Raw genomic sequence first — 23,155 nt, 5'->3', positions numbered from 1 at the left:
CCCCTTCCATCACTTTACTGGTGATTGAGATGGTGAGGTAATTGGCCGGGTTGGATTTGTCCTGCTTTTTGTGTACAGGACACACCTGGGCAATTTTCCACATTGTTGGGTAGATGCCAGTGTTGTAACTGTACTGGAAGAGCTTGGCGAGGGGAGTGGCAAGTTCTGGAGCACAAGTCTTCAGTGCTATTGCTGGAATGTGATCAGGGCCCATTGCCGTTGCAAAAGATAAGGCTGAAGAACTCGCAGCAATCTTCAGCTGGAAGTGCCTACATGTGACTCCAGAGCCACAACAATGTGGTTAACTCTCAACTGCCCTCCAAGGGCAACTAGGGATGGGTAATAAATGCTGGCCCAGCCAGCGACGCCCATGTCCCATGAATGAATAAAAAGAAATACAGACAAAGGTACAGACACGCACCCACGGGCCAACAGAGCGATGCAGATACTCAGTCATACTCTCGCTGACATAGTCTAACTCTCTGCGCAGACACCAAATACAAACTGGGTGACACATTTCAAGACTTTATTAAAAGCCTGTTCATTTCCTCTTTAATTTCCGCTTTGGTTTTCAGGGGAGCTTATTCAAATTGACAGATGAATCTGTTCACAAACCTGCCTTGGGGCTGTGCTGTGATTCGCACACTGTGATTGTCCCTGAACTCAATTGCCCCGCGGGGCTGTGAGTCAGTGCTTGATGAGGAAGTGAAAAAGTGCCCCCTCCACCCCACCCCACCCCTTGCCTCCCACTCCCACCCCCCAACTGCCCTGGCAGCTTCTAAACCCAGTTCCTGGAACAGCCTGAGGCCTCCGGCTGACGGTGAGGCCTCGGTGGAAGCCTGAGGCCTAGTCAGCATCCCCGTTTGTCGAAGCCTCCCAGGCAACCAGGCCCAGGGCAATACCTGGAGCTGAAAACATTGGCCCTCAAACCCTTTGGACCCAACTGCAGCCTCTCAGGATGGTGAGCGGTTTTCGAAATAAATTTAAACAGGGAAAAAAAAATCCAAACTATGGACGCTGAAAATCCAAAATGGAGAGAGGAAAATGCTTAACAGGGCAGACAGCCTGTTTAGAGAGGCTAACAGAGCGAATGTGTAACTGTGGTTGTGATAACCCCAGGAACTTCTATGAGGAATCCCTGATCCCAGGAATGAAAAGCTTGACATATGAGGAGCGTCTGAGGACTCTGGGTCTGTACTCGATGGAATTTGGAAGGATGAGGGGGGAATCTCATTGAAACTTACAGAATACTGAGAGGCCCGGATAGAGTGGACGTGGGGAAGGTGTTTCCATTAGTCGGAGAGACTGGGATCTGAGGGCACAGCCTCAGAGTAAAGGGACGACCCTTTAGAACCGAGATGAGGAAGAATTTCTTCAGCCAGAGGGTGGTGAATCTGTGGAATTCGTTGCTTCAGAGGAGGTTGGGTCATTGAGTGCATTTAAGGCAGAGATAGAGAGGTTCTTGATTGGTAAGGGGGTCAAAGGTTACGGGGAAAAGGCGGGAGAATGGGATTGAGAAACTTATCAGCCATGATTGAATGGCGGAGCAGACTTGATGGGCCGAATGGCCTAATTCTGCTTCTATGTCTTATGCTCTTATGATTGACCTCCCTGTAGGACTCATAGAATATGAGATCCTTGGTGATTGTTAAATACTTTACCAGGTGGAACCCATATAATGAGCTTTATAGAGCAAGCCCCTGAGTGGGTCCATTATCCCATTGGTTGGGACCTGTTTGTGTTCACCACAGGCTTGTGGTTTTACTTCAATTTATTCATAGAAATCATAGAAACCCTACAGTGCTGAAGGAGGCCATTCGGCCCATCAAGTCTGCACCGACCACAATCCCACCCAGGCCCTACCCCCATATTCCTTCATATTTAACCACTAATCCCTCTAGCCTACGCATCTCAGGACACGAAGGGCAATTTTTTAGCGTGGCCAATCAACCTAACCCGCACATCTTTGGACTGTGGGAGGAAACCGGAGCACCCGGAGGAAACCCACGCAGACACGAGGAGAATGTGCAAACTCCACACAGACAGTGACCCGAGCCGGGAATCGAACCCAGGACCCTGGAGCTGTGAGGCAGCAGTGCTAACCACTGTGCTACCGTGCCGCCCCATCTTGTGTGCATTAAAAGCACTGTTCCTTCAGAGCCCACTCCTGGGCCGGAATTTTATGGCCCTTCACGCCAGCGGGATTTTCCCATCCCACTGCGGTAAGCAGAGATTTGGCTGGCCGCCAGATTGTCCAACCTCGCTGCAACGGGAACGTGGCAAAAAAGGCCGGTAAGATTGCACCACTGAGTTTATCATAGTGGTGTTCAATGGTTCGATTGTTCTGTGTTTGATTATGTGAGTCTGGTAACTGATCTATGCTCACCAAGCTTGATTGGTTAAACCTGGGCGTTGACTCAGAGCAAAGTAAATGGACACCACGGAAGCTACCAGAAGCCGAACTTCCGGAGGGTGGAGACATTTTAGGGCATTTCCCACAACACTTGTAAATAAAATCCCTGCGCACTTTGAAGGAAGTGTCATCTTCTGCATTCCTCGGAGAAAATATCAAATCTATAAAATATACACCAGAGACCCTGCAGTGTACCAGCTGGAAGCCTGGCTGGGCCGAGAGCACAAAACTCAGTGCTGACACTCCAATACAGCACTGAGGGAGTGCTACACTGTCGGAGGTGCCAACCGGGAGAGGCGATGGCCTTGATTTGATTTAATTTATTATTGTCACACGTATTAACATACAGTGGAAAGTACTGTTTCTTGCGCGCTATACAGACAAAGCATACCGTTCATAGAGAAGGAAAGGAGAGAGTGCAGAATGTAGTGTTACAGTCACAGCTAGGGTGTAGAGAAAGATCAACTTAATGCGAGGTAGGTCCATTCAAAAGTCTGATGGCAGCAGGGAAGAAGCTGTTCTTGAGTCGGTTGGTACGTGATCTCAGACTTATGTATCTTTTTCCCAACGGAAGAAGGTGGAAGAGAGAATGTCCGGGGTGTGTGGGGTCCTTAATTATGCTGGCTGCTTTTCCGAGGCAGCGGGAAGTGTAGACAGAGTCAATGGATGGGAGGCTGGTTTGCGTGATGGATTGGGCTACATTCACGACCTTTTGTAGTTTCTTGCGGTCTTGGGCAGAGCAGGAGCCCATACCAAGCTGTGATACAACCAGAAAGACTGCTTTCTATGGTGCCTAGTGGTATTATCACTGGACTATTAATCCAGAAACTCAGCTAACGTTCTGGGGGACCCAGGTTCGAATCCCACCACGGCAGATGGTGGAATTTGAATTCAATAAAAAATATCTGGAATTAAGAATCTACTGATGACCCATTGTCGATTGTGGGAAAAACCCATCTGGTTCACTAATGTCCTTTAGGGAAGGAAATCTGCCGCCCTTACCCAGTCTGGCCTACATGTGACTCCAGAGCCACAGCAATGTGGTTGACTCGCAACTGCCCTCCAAGGGCAACTAGGGATGGGCAATAAATGCTGGCCCAGCCAAGTGCCACTGGATGTAAGGGAGGATGGGAGTTATCCCCAAACTCCTGGCCAATATTTACCCCTCAGTCAGCACCATGAAGAAGATTATCCGATAATTGTGGGAGCTTGCTGTGCGCAAATTGGCTTGCTATATTAGAATGATGGCCACACATTGAAAGTACTTCACTGGCTGTTAAGCTTCCTGGGATGGCTTGAGGTCAGGGAAGGTACTTCCACTTTCACTGTTATAATTCTATCCCAGTCTGGAGAGTGGGGGGTGGGGGCTGGGGGGGGGGGGGGGGGGGGGGGGCAGGGGCATTTGATTAGAAGGGTGGCGAGTGGGGACCCCTTTCCAACACGGCGTCAATTAGGTCATAGAGTCATAGAATCCCCACAGTGCAGAAGGAGGCCATTCGGCCCATCGAGTCTGCAACGACCTCAATCCCGCCCAGGTCCTATTCCCATAACCCTATGCATTTACCCTAGCTAGTCCCCCTGACAGTAAGGAGCAATTTAGCATGGCCAATCCACCTAACCTGCACATCTTTGGAGTGTGGGAGGAAACCGGAGCACCCGGAGGAAACCCACGCAGACACGGGGAGAACGTGCAAACTCCGCACAGACAGTGACCCGAGCCGGGAATCGAACCCAGATCCCTAGCGCTGCGAGGCAGCAGGGCTAACCGCTGTGCCACCATGTCGGTCAATGGCGAGAAGGCCCGTGCACGACCTTCCGGCCCCTCCGCCAATTGAGTTTCATAAGTCGGCAATGAACTTCCAGTTGGAAAGGTGAGGGGTGAAGGGTGAGGGGTGAAAGGTCAGGGCACAACAAATTCCACTTCCACTGGGAAAAGCGGATAAAATTTGAAAGGATAAAATCCAGCTGTTCGTTGCGTAAGGTCTTTGGGCGATGGGTGGAGAAGGGGGGTATGGGGGGATGGTTAATTCAGGGTGAAATTATAAGCAGTGGCAGGGAATTTAGTGAGCTCCTGTTACACCCTCTCATGTCTGCTCCTCCTGCCCACACCGTACCATCGTTTCATCTCTTGTTATTCTTTTCTCTACCAAAAACAACATGGGGCGAGGTCTGAGGGGAGGCTGACAGACCTTGGTAAAGTTGAAAGCACCTGCGTGAGGGAGAGGCTGAGGGTTCATTGTGAGTGACAGGCCTTTCAAGTGGTGCCTTCATGAATCAGAGGCTGTCAGCCCAAAGCTTCCCCTCCCCATCCGTCCCCTCCCCCACTCCCCCAACACACGCACATACACACACACACACACACACACACACACACACACTCACCCACACAGACACACACACACACCTGGACTAGGCCGAAAGCCTCACCTCAACAACCCCATATCCACCGGCTGGTCCATGCAAGCCCTCTGAGGAAGGCCCACTCATCAACCTGTCCTCATCACCATGGCGACCGCTCCACTTTTAGCCCTCGTTCAAGTATGAAATAGGAGCAAGGCATTTACGGGAATTCATGGGTGCTATTTCTAAATAACTCTCTAGTTCCGGCACGGTGGCACAGTGGTTAGCACCGCTGCCTCACAGCGCCAGGGACCTGGGTACGATTCCAGCCTCGGGTCACTGTCTGTGCGGAGTCTGCACGTTCTCCCCGTGCCTGCGTGGGTTTCCTCCGGGTGCTCCGGTTTCCTCCCACAGTCCAAAGATGTGCAGGTTAGGTGGATTGGCTGCGCTAAATTGCCTCTTCGTGTCCAAAGACGTGTAGGTTGGGTGGATTGGCCATGCTAAATTGCCCCTTAGTATCCAAAGATGTGTAGGTTAGGGGGATTGGCCATGCTAAATTGCCCCTTAGTATCCAAAGACGTGTAGGTTGGGTGGATTGGCCATGCTAAATTGCCCCTTACTGTCCAAAGATGTGCAGGTTAGGTGGATTAGTTTTGGGCAATGTGTGGGATTATGGGGCTAGGGTGGAGGGAGAGGGCCTGGGTGGGATGCTCTGTCAGAGAATCGGTGCAGATTCGATGGGCCAGATGGCCTTTCCTGCATTGTAGGGATTCTATGGTTCTGGACTATCCCCCCCCCTTGCACATCTGTGGACACTAAGGGGCAATTTAGCATGGCCAATCCACCTAACCAGCGCGTCTTTCAGACTGTGGGAGGAAACCGGAGCACCCGGAGGAAACCCACGCAGACACGGGGAGAACGTGCAGACTCCGCACAGACTGTGACCCAAGGCCAGAATCGAACCCGGGTCCCTGGCGCTGTGAGGCAGAAGCGCTAACCACTTTGCCAACGTGACGCCCCCGATTTTCTTTCCGAGAGTGAAGCAGGGCTCATTGAATATTTTCAAGCTAAACAGATTTTTCATCAACAAGAGGTGGGGAGGGGGGGAGGGGTGGGGTGGGGGGGGCGCGGGGGTGCAGGGGGGGGTGGCTTCGGAGGGGGGAGGGGGGTCAAGGGTCAAGTGATCTGGAGGACGGGTGCGGAATTGGAGTTAAGATCACATTCAAATCAGCCACGATCTTACTGAATGGTGGAACAAGCTCGAGGGGTCGACTCCTTCGAACCACGGAAAAGTTACAACACAGGAGGAGGCCATTCGGCCCATCTGGCCCATGCCATCCCAAGGAGACCCAGGTGCCCTTTCTAATCCCACCTTCCTACACCCAGCCCATGTGTTCTTTATGAGAGCGCCGCACATTAATGGCGAGGTTCTCCGGGGTTCTCCGGGGTGGGTGGCACAGTGGTTAGCACTGCTGCCTCACAGCGCCATGGACCCGGGTTCGATTCCCGGCTCGGGTCACTGTCTGTGTGGAGTTTGCACATTCTCCCCATGTCTGCGTGGGTTTCCTCCGGGTGCTCCGGTTTCCTCCCACAGTCCGAAAGACTGGTTAGGATGCATTGGCCGTGCTAAATTCTCCCTCAGTGTTACCCGAACAGGCACCGGAGTGTGGCGACTAGGGGATTTTCACAGTAACTTCATTGCAGTGTTAATGCAAGCCTTACTTGTGACTAATAAATAGACTTTAACTTTACTTTCTCGCTCAGTCATCTGCTAAAATGCATTATTCAAGAACAGTTGAGCTACTAAAAAGAATAAGGGTGCAATTTTCCCATTCCGCCCGCCACGGGAATTGTAGTGGGCGGGACACGGATCATGCAAAGGTTCGTTGACCTCAGGTGGGATTTTCCGGTCTTTGGACGAGCGCGGCTGGAAAATCCCACCCTAAACGTTTCTCCCAGTGTGTCCACCTGGCTAACATTTTGATGTGCACATCGGACACCAACGGAACACCTTGCTCTTCTCAAAACTAATGTCCCCTTTCGGGGAAGGAAATCTGCCGTCCTTACCCGGTCTGGCCTACATGTGACTCCAGAACCACAGCAATGTGGTTGTCTCTGAACTGCCCCTCTGAAATGGCCGAGCGAGACACTCAGTTCAAGGGGCGATTAGCGATGGGCAACAAACGCTAGGCCCGGCCAGCGACGCCCGCATCCTATGAATGAATCCAATAAAACATCAAGCCATAGTTGGACGATGCACTTGAGTTCTTTAAGGACGGGAATTCCCGGCCACACCCACCCCCAAGACCGGAAAATCCCACACGAAGTCAACGGACCTCCTCACGATCCGTGTTTCCCGCCCGCTACGGTTCCCGTGACGGGAGGACGGGACAGGAGAATTCCACCCTCAGTGTCATTGGCAAGTCCATCCATCGTTGCATAAAATCGGAGAAAGTTGAGAGGATCGCGGAGTGAGGCAAGATTTAATTGAAGTTGTGGTGCTCGAGGGAGGAATGGTTTTTGAGAGATTTTTGGTGGTAACTTGCTGTGTTTGCCTCCAGAATTAGAATTTTTGAGAGGAAGTGGTAACCAGTGGTTACCCCAGTTGGAGCCTGTGGCCTTGTTGCCCACTCAGAGTGCCACTTACTGCTCACCACTGTGTATCAGATGACCATCAATTTAAAAACTCCAAACTCCGACTAAAACTGAACTGCACTCAGCACTGACCCAGTGTGGCTAAAAAAGCTTCACAACCCTCCCTTTCTTCCCTAATAACATAACATTAACCCCCACTATCTTCTCCTCTACCTCACTCCCCTTCCAGGACCCCCAAGCTGTGGAACCTCTTGCCTCCCTCAGCCCCCGCCGTCAATGGAAAGCACAAGGGACGCCCAACATTCCTCATCCAATCGCCAAAGAGTGAGGGGTCGCTCCGGCCCAGGAAGAGCGTGAGTTCAGTGTCACTTAGGGTGCGGTGTATACCACAGTGCGGTGTATATCAGGGTGCGATGTATACAGGGTGTGGCGAATATCAGGGTGCGGTGTATATCAGGGTGCGGTGTATATCAGGGTGCGGTGTATATCAGGGTGTGGTGTATATCAGGGTGAGGTGTATATCAGGGTGTGGTGTATATCTGGGTGCGGTGTATATCAGGGTGTGGTGTATATAAGGGTGCAGTGTATATCAGAGTGCGGTGTATATCAGGGTGTGGTGTATATCAGGGTGTGGTGTATATCAGGGTGCGGTGTATATCAGAGTGCGGTGTATATCAGAGTGCGGTGTATATCAGGGTGTGGTGTATATCAGGGTGTGGTGTATATCAGGGTGCGGTGTATATAAGGGTGCGGTGTGTATCAGGGTGCGGTGTATATCAGGGTGCGGTGTATATCAGAGTGCGGTGTATATCAGGGTGCGGTGTATATCAGGGTGTGGTGTATATCAGGGTGCGGTGTATATCAGAGTGCGGTGTATATCAGGGTGTGGTGTATATCAGGGTGTGGTGCATATCAGGGTGCGGTGTATATCAGGGTACGGTGTATATCAGGGTACGGTGTATATCAGAGTGCGGTGTATATCAGGGTGCGGTGTATATCAGGGTGTGGTGTATATCAGGGTGCGGTGTATATCAGAGTGCGGTGTATATCAGGGTGTGGTGTATATCAGGGTGCGGTGTATATCAGGGTGCGGTGTATATCAGGGTGTGGTGTGTATCAGGGTGTGGTGTATATCAGGGTGCGGTGTGTATCAGGGTGTGGTGTATATCAGGGTGCGGTGTATATCAGAGTGCGGTGTATATCAGAGTGCGGTGTATATCAGGGTGAGGTGTATATCAGAGTGCGGTGTATATCAGGGTGTGGTGTACATCAGGGTGCGGTGTATATCAGGGTGTGGTGTATATCAGGGTGCGGTGTATATCAGAGTGCGGTGTATATCAGGGTGTGGTGTATATCAGAGTGCGGTGTATATCAGAGTGCGGTGTATATCAGGGTGAGGTGTATATCAGAGTGCGGTGTATATCAGGGTGTGGTGTATATCAGAGTGCGGTGTATATCAGGGTGTGGTGTATATCAGGGTGCGGTGTATATCAGGGTGCGGTGTATATCAGGGTGCGGTGTATATCAGGGTGCGGTGTATATCAGGGTGCGGTGTATATCAGGGTGCGGTGTATATCAGAGTGCGGTGTATATCAGAGTGCGGTGTATATCAGGGTGAGGTGTATATCAGGGTGCGGTGTATATCAGGGTGCGGTGTATATCAGAGTGCGGTGTATATCAGGGTGCGGTGTATATCAGGGTGTGGTGTATATCAGGGTGCGGTGTATATAAGGGTGCGGTGTGTATCAGGGTGCGGTGTATATCAGGGTGTGGTGTATATCAGGGCGCGGTGTATATCAGGGTGTGGTGTATATCAGGGTGCGGTGTATATCAGGGTGTGGTGTATATCAGGGTGCGGTGTATATCAGGGTGTGGTGTATAGCAGGGTGCGGTGTATATCAGGGTGCGGTGTATATCAGAGTGCGGTGTATATCAGAGTGCGGTGTATATCAGAGTGCGGTGTATATCAGGGTGTGGTGTATATCAGGGTGCGGTGTATATAAGGGTGCGGTGTGTATCAGGGTGCGGTGTATATCAGAGTGCGGTGTATATCAGGGTGCGGTGTATATCAGGGTGTGGTGTATATCAGGGTGCGGTGTATATAAGGGTGCGGTGTGTATCAGGGTGCGGTGTATATCAGGGTGTGGTGTATATCAGGGCGCGGTGTATATCAGGGTGTGGTGTATATCAGGGTGCGGTGTATATCAGGGTGTGGTGTATATCAGGGTGCGGTGTATATCAGGGTGTGGTGTATAGCAGGGTGCGGTGTATATCAGGGTGCGGTGTATATCAGAGTGCGGTGTATATCAGAGTGCGGTGTATATCAGAGTGCGGTGTATATCAGGGTGTGGTGTATATCAGGGTGCGGTGTATATCAGAGTGCGGTGTATATCAGAGTGCGGTGTATATCAGAGTGCGGTGTATATCAGGGTGAGGTGTGTATCAGGGTGCGGTGTATATCAGGGTGAGGTGTATATCAGGGTGCGGTGTATATCAGGGTGTGGTGTATATCAGAGTGCGGTGTATATCAGAGTGCGGTGTATATCAGGGTGAGGTGTGTATCAGGGTGTGGTGTATATCAGAGTGCGGTGTGTATCAGGGTGAGGTGTATATCAGAGTGTGGTGTATATCAGAGTGCGGTGTGTATCAGGGTGAGGTGTATATCAGGGTGTGGTGTATATCAGGGTGTGGTGTATATCAGAGTGCGGTGTATATCAGAGTGCGGTGTATATCAGGGTGAGGTGTGTATCAGGGTGTGGTGTATATCAGAGTGCGGTGTATATCAGGGTGTGGTGTATATCAGGGTGCGGTGTATATCAGGGTGTGGTGTATATCAGGGTGCGGTGTATATCAGGGTGCGGTGTATATCAGGGTGTGGTGTATATCAGGGTGCGGTGTATATCAGGGTGTGGTGTATATCAGGGTGCGGTGTATATCTGGGGGTGGTGTATATCAGGGTGCGGTGTATATCAGGGTGTGGTGTATATCAGAGTGCGGTGTATATCAGGGTGCAGTGTATATCAGGGTGCAGTGTATATGAGGGTGTGGTGTATATCAGGGTGTGGTGTATATCAGGGTGCGGTGTATATCTGGGGGTGGTGTATATCAGGGTGTGGTGTATATCAGGGTGCGGTGTATATTAGGGTGTGGTGTATATCAGGGTGTGGTGTATTTCAGGGTGTGGTGTGTATCAGGGTGCGGTGTATATAAGCGTGCGGTGTATATCAGGGTGTGGTGTATATCAGGGTGCGGTGTATATCAGGGTGCGGTGTATATCAGGGTGCGGTGTATATCAGGGGGTGGTGTATATCAGAGTGCGGTGTATATCAGGGTGCGGTGTATATCAGAGTGCGGTGTATATCAGGGTGTGGTGTATATCAGGGTGTGGTGTATATCAGGGTGTGGTGTATATCAGGGTGCGGTGTGTATCAGGGTGTGGTGTATATCAGGGTGCGGTGTATATCAGAGTGCGGTGTATATCAGAGTGCGGTGTATATCAGGGTGAGGTGTATATCAGAGTGCGGTGTATATCAGGGTGTGGTGTACATCAGGGTGCGGTGTATATCAGGGTGTGGTGTATATCAGGGTGCGGTGTATATCAGAGTGCGGTGTATATCAGGGTGTGGTGTATATCAGAGTGCGGTGTATATCAGAGTGCGGTGTATATCAGGGTGAGGTGTATATCAGAGTGCGGTGTATATCAGGGTGTGGTGTATATCAGAGTGCGGTGTATATCAGGGTGTGGTGTATATCAGGGTGCGGTGTATATCAGGGTGCGGTGTATATCAGGGTGCGGTGTATATCAGGGTGCGGTGTATATCAGGGTGCGGTGTATATCAGGGTGCGGTGTATATCAGAGTGCGGTGTATATCAGAGTGCGGTGTATATCAGGGTGAGGTGTATATCAGGGTGCGGTGTATATCAGGGTGCGGTGTATATCAGAGTGCGGTGTATATCAGGGTGCGGTGTATATCAGGGTGTGGTGTATATCAGGGTGCGGTGTATATAAGGGTGCGGTGTGTATCAGGGTGCGGTGTATATCAGGGTGTGGTGTATATCAGGGTGCGGTGTATATCAGGGTGTGGTGTATATCAGGGTGCGGTGTATATCAGGGTGTGGTGTATATCAGGGTGCGGTGTATATCAGGGTGTGGTGTATATCAGGGTGCGGTGTATATCAGGGTGTGGTGTATAGCAGGGTGCGGTGTATATCAGGGTGCGGTGTATATCAGAGTGCGGTGTATATCAGAGTGCGGTGTATATCAGAGTGCGGTGTATATCAGAGTGCGGTGTATATCAGGGTGTGGTGTATATCAGGGTGCGGTGTATATCAGAGTGCGGTGTATATCAGAGTGCGGTGTATATCAGAGTGCGGTGTATATCAGGGTGAGGTGTGTATCAGGGTGCGGTGTATATCAGGGTGAGGTGTATATCAGGGTGCGGTGTATATCAGGGTGTGGTGTATATCAGAGTGCGGTGTATATCAGAGTGCGGTGTATATCAGGGTGAGGTGTGTATCAGGGTGTGGTGTATATCAGACTGCGGTGTGTATCAGGGTGAGGTGTATATCAGAGTGTGGTGTATATCAGAGTGCGGTGTGTATCAGGGTGAGGTGTATATCAGGGTGTGGTGTATATCAGGGTGTGGTGTATATCAGAGTGCGGTGTATATCAGAGTGCGGTGTATATCAGGGTGAGGTGTGTATCAGGGTGTGGTGTATATCAGAGTGTGGTGTATATCAGGGTGCGGTGTATATCAGAGTGCGGTGTATATCAGGGTGTGGTGTATATCAGAGTGCGGTGTATATCAGAGTGCGGTGTATATCAGGGTGAGGTGTATATCAGAGTGCGGTGTATATCAGGGTGTGGTGTATATCAGAGTGCGGTGTATATCAGGGTGTGGTGTATATCAGGGTGCGGTGTATATCAGGGTGCGGTGTATATCAGGGTGCGGTGTATATCAGGGTGCGGTGTATATCAGGGTGCGGTGTATATCAGGGTGCGGTGTATATCAGAGTGCGGTGTATATCAGAGTGCGGTGTATATCAGGGTGAGGTGTATATCAGGGTGCGGTGTATATCAGGGTGCGGTGTATATCAGAGTGCGGTGTATATCAGGGTGCGGTGTATATCAGGGTGTGGTGTATATCAGGGTGCGGTGTATATAAGGGTGCGGTGTGTATCAGGGTGCGGTGTATATCAGGGTGTGGTGTATATCAGGGTGCGGTGTATATCAGGGTGTGGTGTATATCAGGGTGCGGTGTATATCAGGGTGTGGTGTATATCAGGGTGCGGTGTATATCAGGGTGTGGTGTATATCAGGGTGCGGTGTATATCAGGGTGTGGTGTATAGCAGGGTGCGGTGTATATCAGGGTGCGGTGTATATCAGAGTGCGGTGTATATCAGAGTGCGGTGTATATCAGAGTGCGGTGTATATCAGGGTGCGGTGTATATCAGAGTGCGGTGTATATCAGAGTGCGGTGTATATCAGAGTGCGGTGTATATCAGGGTGAGGTGTGTATCAGGGTGCGGTGTATATCAGGGTGAGGTGTATATCAGGGTGCGGTGTATATCACGGTGTGGTGTATATCAGAGTGCGGTGTATATCAGAGTGCGGTGTATATCAGGGTGAGGTGTGTATCAGGGTGTGGTGTATATCAGAGTGCGGTGTGTATCAGGGTGAGGTGTATATCAGAGTGTGGTGTATATCAGGGTGTGGTGTATATCAGAGTGCGGTGTATATCAGAGTGCGGTGTATATCAGGGTGAGGTGTGTATCAGGGTGTGGTGTATATCAGAGTGCGGTGTATATCAGGGTGTGGTGTATATCAGGGTGCGGTGTATATCAGGGTGCGGTGTATATCAGGGTGTGGTGTATATCAGGGTGCGGTGTATATCAGGGTGCGGTGTATATCAGGGTGTGGTGTATATCAGGGTGCGGTGTATATCAGGGTGTGGTGTATATCAGGGTGCGGTGTATATCTGGGGGTGGTGTATATCAGGGTGCGGTGTATATCAGGGTGTGGTGTATGTCAGAGTGCGGTGTATATCAGGGTGCAGTGTATATGAGGGTGCAGTGTATATGAGGGTGTGGTGTATATCAGGGTGTGGTGTATATCAGGGTGCGGTGTATATCTGGGGGTGGTGTATATCAGGGTGTGGTGTATATCAGGGTGCGGTGTATATTAGGGTGTGGTGTATATCAGGGTGTGGTGTATTTCAGGGTGTGGTGTGTATCAGGGTGCGGTGTATATAAGCGTGCGGTGTATATCAGGGTGTGGTGTATATCAGGGTGCGGTGTATATCAGGGTGCGGTGTATATCAGGGTGCGGTGTATATCAGGGGGCGGTGTATATCAGAGTGCGGTGTATATCAGGGTGCGGTGTATATCAGAGTGCGGTGTATATCAGGGTGTGGTGTATATCAGGGTGTGGTGTATATCAGGGTGTGGTGTATATCAGGGTGCGGTGTGTATCAGGGTGTGGTGTATATCAGGGTGCGGTGTATATCAGAGTGCGGTGTATATCAGAGTGCGGTGTATATCAGGGTGAGGTGTATATCAGAGTGCGGTGTATATCAGGGTGTGGTGTACATCAGGGTGCGGTGTATATCAGGGTGTGGTGTATATCAGGGTGCGGTGTATATCAGAGTGCGGTGTATATCAGGGTGTGGTGTATATCAGAGTGCGGTGTATATCAGAGTGCGGTGTATATCAGGGTGAGGTGTATATCAGAGTGCGGTGTATATCAGGGTGTGGTGTATATCAGAGTGCGGTGTATATCAGGGTGTGGTGTATATCAGGGTGCGGTGTATATCAGGGTGCGGTGTATATCAGGGTGCGGTGTATATCAGGGTGCGGTGTATATCAGGGTGCGGTGTATATCAGGGTGCGGTGTATATCAGAGTGCGGTGTATATCAGAGTGCGGTGTATATCAGGGTGAGGTGTATATCAGGGTGCGGTGTATATCAGGGTGCGGTGTATATCAGAGTACGGTGTATATCAGGGTGCGGTGTATATCAGGGTGTGGTGTATATCAGGGTGCGGTGTATATAAGGGTGCGGTGTGTATCAGGGTGCGGTGTATATCAGGGTGTGGTGTATATCAGGGTGCGGTGTATATCAGGGTGTGGTGTATATCAGGGTGCGGTGTATATCAGGGTGTGGTGTATATCAGGGTGCGGTGTATATCAGGGTGTGGTGTATATCAGGGTGCGGTGTATATCAGGGTGTGGTGTATAGCAGGGTGCGGTGTATATCAGGGTGCGGTGTATATCAGAGTGCGGTGTATATCAGAGTGCGGTGTATATCAGAGTGCGGTGTATATCAGAGTGCGGTGTATATCAGGGTGTGGTGTATATCAGGGTGCGGTGTATATCAGGGTGCGGTGTATATCAGAGTGCGGTGTATATCAGAGTGCGGTGTATATCAGGGTGAGGTGTGTATCAGGGTGCGGTGTATATCAGGGTGAGGTGTATATCAGGGTGCGGTGTATATCAGGGTGTGGTGTATATCAGAGTGCGGTGTATATCAGAGTGCGGTGTATATCAGGGTGAGGTGTGTATCAGGGTGTGGTGTATATCAGAGTGCGGTGTGTATCAGGGTGAGGTGTATATCAGAGTGTGGTGTATATCAGAGTGCGGTGTGTATCAGGGTGAGGTGTATATCAGGGTGTGGTGTATATCAGGGTGTGGTGTATATCAGAGTGCGGTGTATATCAGAGTGCGGTGTATATCAGGGTGAGGTGTGTATCAGGGTGTGGTGTATATCAGAGTGCGGTGTATATCAGGGTGTGGTGTATATCAGGGTGCGGTGTATATCAGGGTGCGGTGTATATCAGGGTGTGGTGTATATCAGGGTGCGGTGTATGTCAGGGTGCGGTGTATATCAGGGTGTGGTGTATATCAGGGTGCGGTGTATATCAGGGTGTGGTGTATATCAGGGTGCGGTGTATATCTGGGGGTGGTGTATATCAGGGTGCGGTGTATATCAGGGTGTGGTGTATATCAGAGTGCGGTGTATATCAGGGTGCAGTGTATATGAGGGTGCAGTGTATATGAGGGTGTGGTGTATATCAGGGTGTGGTGTATATCAGGGTGCGGTGTATATCTGGGGGTGGTGTATATCAGGGTGTGGTGTATATCAGGGTGCGGTGTATATTAGGGTGTGGTGTATATCAGGGTGTGGTGTATTTCAGGGTGTGGTGTGTATCAGGGTGCGGTGTATATAAGCGTGCGGTGTATATCAGGGTGTGGTGTATATCAGGGTGCGGTGTATATCAGGGTGCGGTGTATATCAGGGTGCGGTGTATATCAGGGGGTGGTGTATATCAGGGTGCGGTGTATATCAGGGTGCGGTGTATATCAGGGTGTGGTGTATATCAGGGTGTGGTGTATATCAGGGGGTGGTGTATATCAGAGTGCGGTGTATATCAGGGTGCGGTGTATATCAGAGTGCGGTGTATATCAGGGTGAGGTGTATATCAGGGTGCGGTGTATATCAGGGTGCGGTGTATATCAGGGGGTGGTGTATATCAGGGTGTGGTGTATTTCAGGGTGTGGTGTGTATCAGGGTGCGGTGTATATAAGCGTGCGGTGTATATCAGGGTGTGGTGTATATCAGGGTGCGGTGTATATCAGGGTGCGGTGTATATCAGGGTGCGGTGTATATCAGGGGGTGGTGTATATCAGAGTGCGGTGTATATCAGGGTGCGGTGTATATCAGAGTGCGGTGTATATCAGGGTGTGGTGTATATCAGGGTGTGGTGTATATCAGGGTGTGGTGTATATCAGGGTGCGGTGTGTATCAGGGTGTGGTGTATATCAGGGTGCGGTGTATATCAGAGTGCGGTGTATATCAGAGTGCGGTGTATATCAGGGTGAGGTGTATATCAGAGTGCGGTGTATATCAGGGTGTGGTGTACATCAGGGTGCGGTGTATATCAGGGTGTGGTGTATATCAGGGTGCGGTGTATATCAGAGTGCGGTGTATATCAGGGTGTGGTGTATATCAGAGTGCGGTGTATATCAGAGTGCGGTGTATATCAGGGTGAGGTGTATATCAGAGTGCGGTGTATATCAGGGTGTGGTGTATATCAGAGTGCGGTGTATATCAGGGTGTGGTGTATATCAGGGTGCGGTGTATATCAGGGTGCGGTGTATATCAGGGTGCGGTGTATATCAGGGTGCGGTGTATATCAGGGTGCGGTGTATATCAGAGTGCGGTGTATATCAGAGTGCGGTGTATATCAGGGTGAGGTGTATATCAGGGTGCGGTGTATATCAGGGTGCGGTGTATATCAGAGTGCGGTGTATATCAGGGTGCGGTGTATATCAGGGTGTGGTGTATATCAGGGTGCGGTGTATATAAGGGTGCGGTGTGTATCAGGGTGCGGTGTATATCAGGGTGTGGTGTATATCAGGGTGCGGTGTATATCAGGGTGTGGTGTATATCAGGGTGCGGTGTATATCAGGGTGTGGTGTATATCAGGGTGCGGTGTATATCAGGGTGTGGTGTATATCAGGGTGCGGTGTATATCAGGGTGTGGTGTATAGCAGGGTGCGGTGTATATCAGGGTGCGGTGTATATCAGAGTGCGGTGTATATCAGAGTGCGGTGTATATCAGAGTGCGGTGTATATCAGAGTGCGGTGTATATCAGGGTGTGGTGTATATCAGGGTGCGGTGTATATCAGAGTGCGGTGTATATCAGAGTGCGGTGTATATCAGAGTGCGGTGTATATCAGGGTGAGGTGTGTATCAGGGTGCGGTGTATATCAGGGTGAGGTGTATATCAGGGTGCGGTGTATATCAGGGTGTGGTGTATATCAGAGTGCGGTGTATATCAGAGTGCGGTGTATATCAGGGTGAGGTGTGTATCAGGGTGTGGTGTATATCAGAGTGCGGTGTGTATCAGGGTGAGGTGTATATCAGAGTGTGGTGTATATCAGAGTGCGGTGTGTATCAGGGTGAGGTGTATATCAGGGTGTGGTGTATATCAGGGTGTGGTGTATATCAGAGTGCGGTGTATATCAGAGTGCGGTGTATATCAGGGTGCGGTGTATATCAGGGTGAGGTGTGTATCAGGGTGTGGTGTATATCAGAGTGCGGTGTATATCAGGGTGTGGTGTATATCAGGGTGCGGTGTATATCAGGGTGCGGTGTATATCAGGGTGTGGTGTATATCAGGGTGCGGTGTATGTCAGGGTGCGGTGTATATCAGGGTGTGGTGTATATCAGGGTGCGGTGTATATCAGGGTGTGGTGTATATCAGGGTGCGGTGTATATCTGGGGGTGGTGTATATCAGGGTGCGGTGTATATCAGGGTGTGGTGTATATCAGAGTGCGGTGTATATCAGGGTGCAGTGTATATGAGGGTGCAGTGTATATGAGGGTGTGGTGTATATCAGGGTGTGGTGTATATCAGGGTGCGGTGTATATCTGGGGGTGGTGTATATCAGGGTGTGGTGTATATCAGGGTGCGGTGTATATTAGGGTGTGGTGTATATCAGGGTGTGGTGTATTTCAGGGTGTGGTGTGTATCAGGGTGCGGTGTATATAAGCGTGCGGTGTATATCAGGGTGTGGTGTATATCAGGGTGCGGTGTATATCAGGGTGCGGTGTATATCAGGGTGCGGTGTATATCAGGGGGTGGTGTATATCAGGGTGCGGTGTATATCAGGGTGCGGTGTATATCAGGGTGTGGTGTATATCAGGGTGTGGTGTATATCAGGGGGTGGTGTATATCAGAGTGCGGTGTATATCAGGGTGCGGTGTATATCAGAGTGCGGTGTATATCAGGGTGTGGTGTATATCAGGGTGTGGTGTATATCAGGGTGTGGTGTATATCAGGGGGTGGTGTGTATCAGAGTGCGGTGTATATCAGGGTGCGGTGTATATCGGAGTGCGGTGTATATCAGGGTGTGGTGTATATCAGAGTGTGGTGTATATCAGGGTGTGGTGTATATCAGAGTGCGGTGTATATCAGGGTGTGGTGTATATCTGGGTGCAGTGTATATCAGGGGGTGGTGTATATCAGGGTGCGGTGTATGTCAGGGTGCGGTGTATATCAGGGTGCGGTGTATATCAGGGTGTGGTGTATATCAAGGGGTGGTGTATATCAGAGTGCGGTGTATATCAGGGTGTGGAGTATATCAGGGTGCGGTGTATATCAGGGTGTGGTGTGTATCAGGGTGTGGTGTATATCAGGGTGCGGTGTATATCAGGGTGTGGTGTATATCAGGGTGTGGTGTATATCAGAGTGCGGTGTATATCAGGGTGTGGTGTATATCTGGGTGCGGTGTATATCAGGGGGTGGTGTATATCAGGGTGCGGTGTATATCAGGGTGCGGTGTATATCAGGGTGAGGTGTATATCAGAGTGCGGTGTATATCAGGGTGTGGTGTACATCAGGGTGCGGTGTATATCAGGGTGTGGTGTATATCAGGGTGCGGTGTATATCAGAGTGCGGTGTATATCAGGGTGTGGTGTATATCAGAGTGCGGTGTATATCAGAGTGCGGTGTATATCAGGGTGAGGTGTATATCAGAGTGCGGTGTATATCAGGGTGTGGTGTATATCAGAGTGCGGTGTATATCAGGGTGTGGTGTATATCAGGGTGCGGTGTATATCAGGGTGCGGTGTATATCAGGGTGCGGTGTATATCAGGGTGCGGTGTATATCAGGGTGCGGTGTATATCAGGGTGCGGTGTATATCAGAGTGCGGTGTATATCAGAGTGCGGTGTATATCAGGGTGAGGTGTATATCAGGGTGCGGTGTATATCAGGGTGCGGTGTATATCAGAGTGCGGTGTATATCAGGGTGCGGTGTATATCAGGGTGTGGTGTATATCAGGGTGCGGTGTATATAAGGGTGCGGTGTGTATCAGGGTGCGGTGTATATCAGGGTGTGGTGTATATCAGGGTGCGGTGTATATCAGGGTGTGGTGTATATCAGGGTGCGGTGTATATCAGGGTGTGGTGTATATCAGGGTGCGGTGTATATCAGGGTGTGGTGTATATCAGGGTGCGGTGTATATCAGGGTGTGGTGTATAGCAGGGTGCGGTGTATATCAGGGTGCGGTGTATATCAGAGTGCGGTGTATATCAGAGTGCGGTGTATATCAGAGTGCGGTGTATATCAGAGTGCGGTGTATATCAGGGTGTGGTGTATATCAGGGTGCGGTGTATATCAGAGTGCGGTGTATATCAGAGTGCGGTGTATATCAGAGTGCGGTGTATATCAGGGTGAGGTGTGTATCAGGGTGCGGTGTATATCAGGGTGAGGTGTATATCAGGGTGCGGTGTATATCAGGGTGTGGTGTATATCAGAGTGCGGTGTATATCAGAGTGCGGTGTATATCAGGGTGAGGTGTGTATCAGGGTGTGGTGTATATCAGAGTGCGGTGTGTATCAGGGTGAGGTGTATATCAGAGTGTGGTGTATATCAGAGTGCGGTGTGTATCAGGGTGAGGTGTATATCAGGGTGTGGTGTATATCAGGGTGTGGTGTATATCAGAGTGCGGTGTATATCAGAGTGCGGTGTATATCAGGGTGAGGTGTGTATCAGGGTGTGGTGTATATCAGAGTGTGGTGTATATCAGGGTGCGGTGTATATCAGAGTGCGGTGTATATCAGGGTGTGGTGTATATCAGAGTGCGGTGTATATCAGAGTGCGGTGTATATCAGGGTGAGGTGTATATCAGAGTGCGGTGTATATCAGGGTGTGGTGTATATCAGAGTGCGGTGTATATCAGGGTGTGGTGTATATCAGGGTGCGGTGTATATCAGGGTGCGGTGTATATCAGGGTGCGGTGTATATCAGGGTGCGGTGTATATCAGGGTGCGGTGTATATCAGGGTGCGGTGTATATCAGAGTGCGGTGTATATCAGAGTGCGGTGTATATCAGGGTGAGGTGTATATCAGGGTGCGGTGTATATCAGGGTGCGGTGTATATCAGAGTGCGGTGTATATCAGGGTGCGGTGTATATCAGGGTGTGGTGTATATCAGGGTGCGGTGTATATAAGGGTGCGGTGTGTATCAGGGTGCGGTGTATATCAGGGTGTGGTGTATATCAGGGTGCGGTGTATATCAGGGTGTGGTGTATATCAGGGTGCGGTGTATATCAGGGTGTGGTGTATATCAGGGTGCGGTGTATATCAGGGTGTGGTGTATATCAGGGTGCGGTGTATATCAGGGTGTGGTGTATAGCAGGGTGCGGTGTATATCAGGGTGCGGTGTATATCAGAGTGCGGTGTATATCAGAGTGCGGTGTATATCAGAGTGCGGTGTATATCAGGGTGTGGTGTATATCAGGGTGCGGTGTATATCAGAGTGCGGTGTATATCAGAGTGCGGTGTATATCAGAGTGCGGTGTATATCAGGGTGAGGTGTGTATCAGGGTGCGGTGTATATCAGGGTGAGGTGTATATCAGGGTGCGGTGTATATCACGGTGTGGTGTATATCAGAGTGCGGTGTATATCAGAGTGCGGTGTATATCAGGGTGAGGTGTGTATCAGGGTGTGGTGTATATCAGAGTGCGGTGTGTATCAGGGTGAGGTGTATATCAGAGTGTGGTGTATATCAGGGTGTGGTGTATATCAGAGTGCGGTGTATATCAGAGTGCGGTGTATATCAGGGTGAGGTGTGTATCAGGGTGTGGTGTATATCAGAGTGCGGTGTATATCAGGGTGTGGTGTATATCAGGGTGCGGTGTATATCAGGGTGCGGTGTATATCAGGGTGTGGTGTATATCAGGGTGCGGTGTATATCAGGGTGCGGTGTATATCAGGGTGTGGTGTATATCAGGGTGCGGTGTATATCAGGGTGTGGTGTATATCAGGGTGCGGTGTATATCTGGGGGTGGTGTATATCAGGGTGCGGTGTATATCAGGGTGTGGTGTATGTCAGAGTGCGGTGTATATCAGGGTGCAGTGTATATGAGGGTGCAGTGTATATGAGGGTGTGGTGTATATCAGGGTGTGGTGTATATCAGGGTGCGGTGTATATCTGGGGGTGGTGTATATCAGGGTGTGGTGTATATCAGGGTGCGGTGTATATTAGGGTGTGGTGTATATCAGGGTGTGGTGTATTTCAGGGTGTGGTGTGTATCAGGGTGCGGTGTATATAAGCGTGCGGTGTATATCAGGGTGTGGTGTATATCAGGGTGCGGTGTATATCAGGGTGCGGTGTATATCAGGGTGCGGTGTATATCAGGGGGCGGTGTATATCAGAGTGCGGTGTATATCAGGGTGCGGTGTATATCAGAGTGCGGTGTATATCAGGGTGTGGTGTATATCAGGGTGTGGTGTATATCAGGGTGTGGTGTATATCAGGGTGCGGTGTGTATCAGGGTGTGGTGTATATCAGGGTGCGGTGTATATCAGAGTGCGGTGTATATCAGAGTGCGGTGTATATCAGGGTGAGGTGTATATCAGAGTGCGGTGTATATCAGGGTGTGGTGTACATCAGGGTGCGGTGTATATCAGGGTGTGGTGTATATCAGGGTGCGGTGTATATCAGAGTGCGGTGTATATCAGGGTGTGGTGTATATCAGAGTGCGGTGTATATCAGAGTGCGGTGTATATCAGGGTGAGGTGTATATCAGAGTGCGGTGTATATCAGGGTGTGGTGTATATCAGAGTGCGGTGTATATCAGGGTGTGGTGTATATCAGGGTGCGGTGTATATCAGGGTGCGGTGTATATCAGGGTGCGGTGTATATCAGGGTGCGGTGTATATCAGGGTGCGGTGTATATCAGGGTGCGGTGTATATCAGAGTGCGGTGTATATCAGAGTGCGGTGTATATCAGGGTGAGGTGTATATCAGGGTGCGGTGTATATCAGGGTGCGGTGTATATCAGAGTACGGTGTATATCAGGGTGCGGTGTATATCAGGGTGTGGTGTATATCAGGGTGCGGTGTATATAAGGGTGCGGTGTGTATCAGGGTGCGGTGTATATCAGGGTGTGGTGTATATCAGGGTGCGGTGTATATCAGGGTGTGGTGTATATCAGGGTGCGGTGTATATCAGGGTGTGGTGTATATCAGGGTGCGGTGTATATCAGGGTGTGGTGTATATCAGGGTGCGGTGTATATCAGGGTGTGGTGTATAGCAGGGTGCGGTGTATATCAGGGTGCGGTGTATATCAGAGTGCGGTGTATATCAGAGTGCGGTGTATATCAGAGTGCGGTGTATATCAGAGTGCGTTGTATATCAGGGTGTGGTGTATATCAGGGTGCGGTGTATATCAGGGTGCGGTGTATATCAGAGTGCGGTGTATATCAGAGTGCGGTGTATATCAGGGTGAGGTGTGTATCAGGGTGCGGTGTATATCAGGGTGAGGTGTATATCAGGGTGCGGTGTATATCAGGGTGTGGTGTATATCAGAGTGCGGTGTATATCAGAGTGCGGTGTATATCAGGGTGAGGTGTGTATCAGGGTGTGGTGTATATCAGAGTGCGGTGTGTATCAGGGTGAGGTGTATATCAGAGTGTGGTGTATATCAGAGTGCGGTGTGTATCAGGGTGAGGTGTATATCAGGGTGTGGTGTATATCAGGGTGTGGTGTATATCAGAGTGCGGTGTATATCAGAGTGCGGTGTATATCAGGGTGAGGTGTGTATCAGGGTGTGGTGTATATCAGAGTGCGGTGTATATCAGGGTGTGGTGTATATCAGGGTGCGGTGTATATCAGGGTGCGGTGTATATCAGGGTGTGGTGTATATCAGGGTGCGGTGTATGTCAGGGTGCGGTGTATATCAGGGTGTGGTGTATATCAGGGTGCGGTGTATATCAGGGTGTGGTGTATATCA

Source organism: Mustelus asterias, chromosome 24 (genome assembly GCF_964213995.1).
Source record: "Mustelus asterias chromosome 24, sMusAst1.hap1.1, whole genome shotgun sequence".
Classification (NCBI taxonomy): domain Eukaryota; kingdom Metazoa; phylum Chordata; class Chondrichthyes; order Carcharhiniformes; family Triakidae; genus Mustelus; species Mustelus asterias.
The sequence above is the reverse complement of the archived record's forward strand: the minus strand, read 5'-3'. Positions refer to the sequence as shown.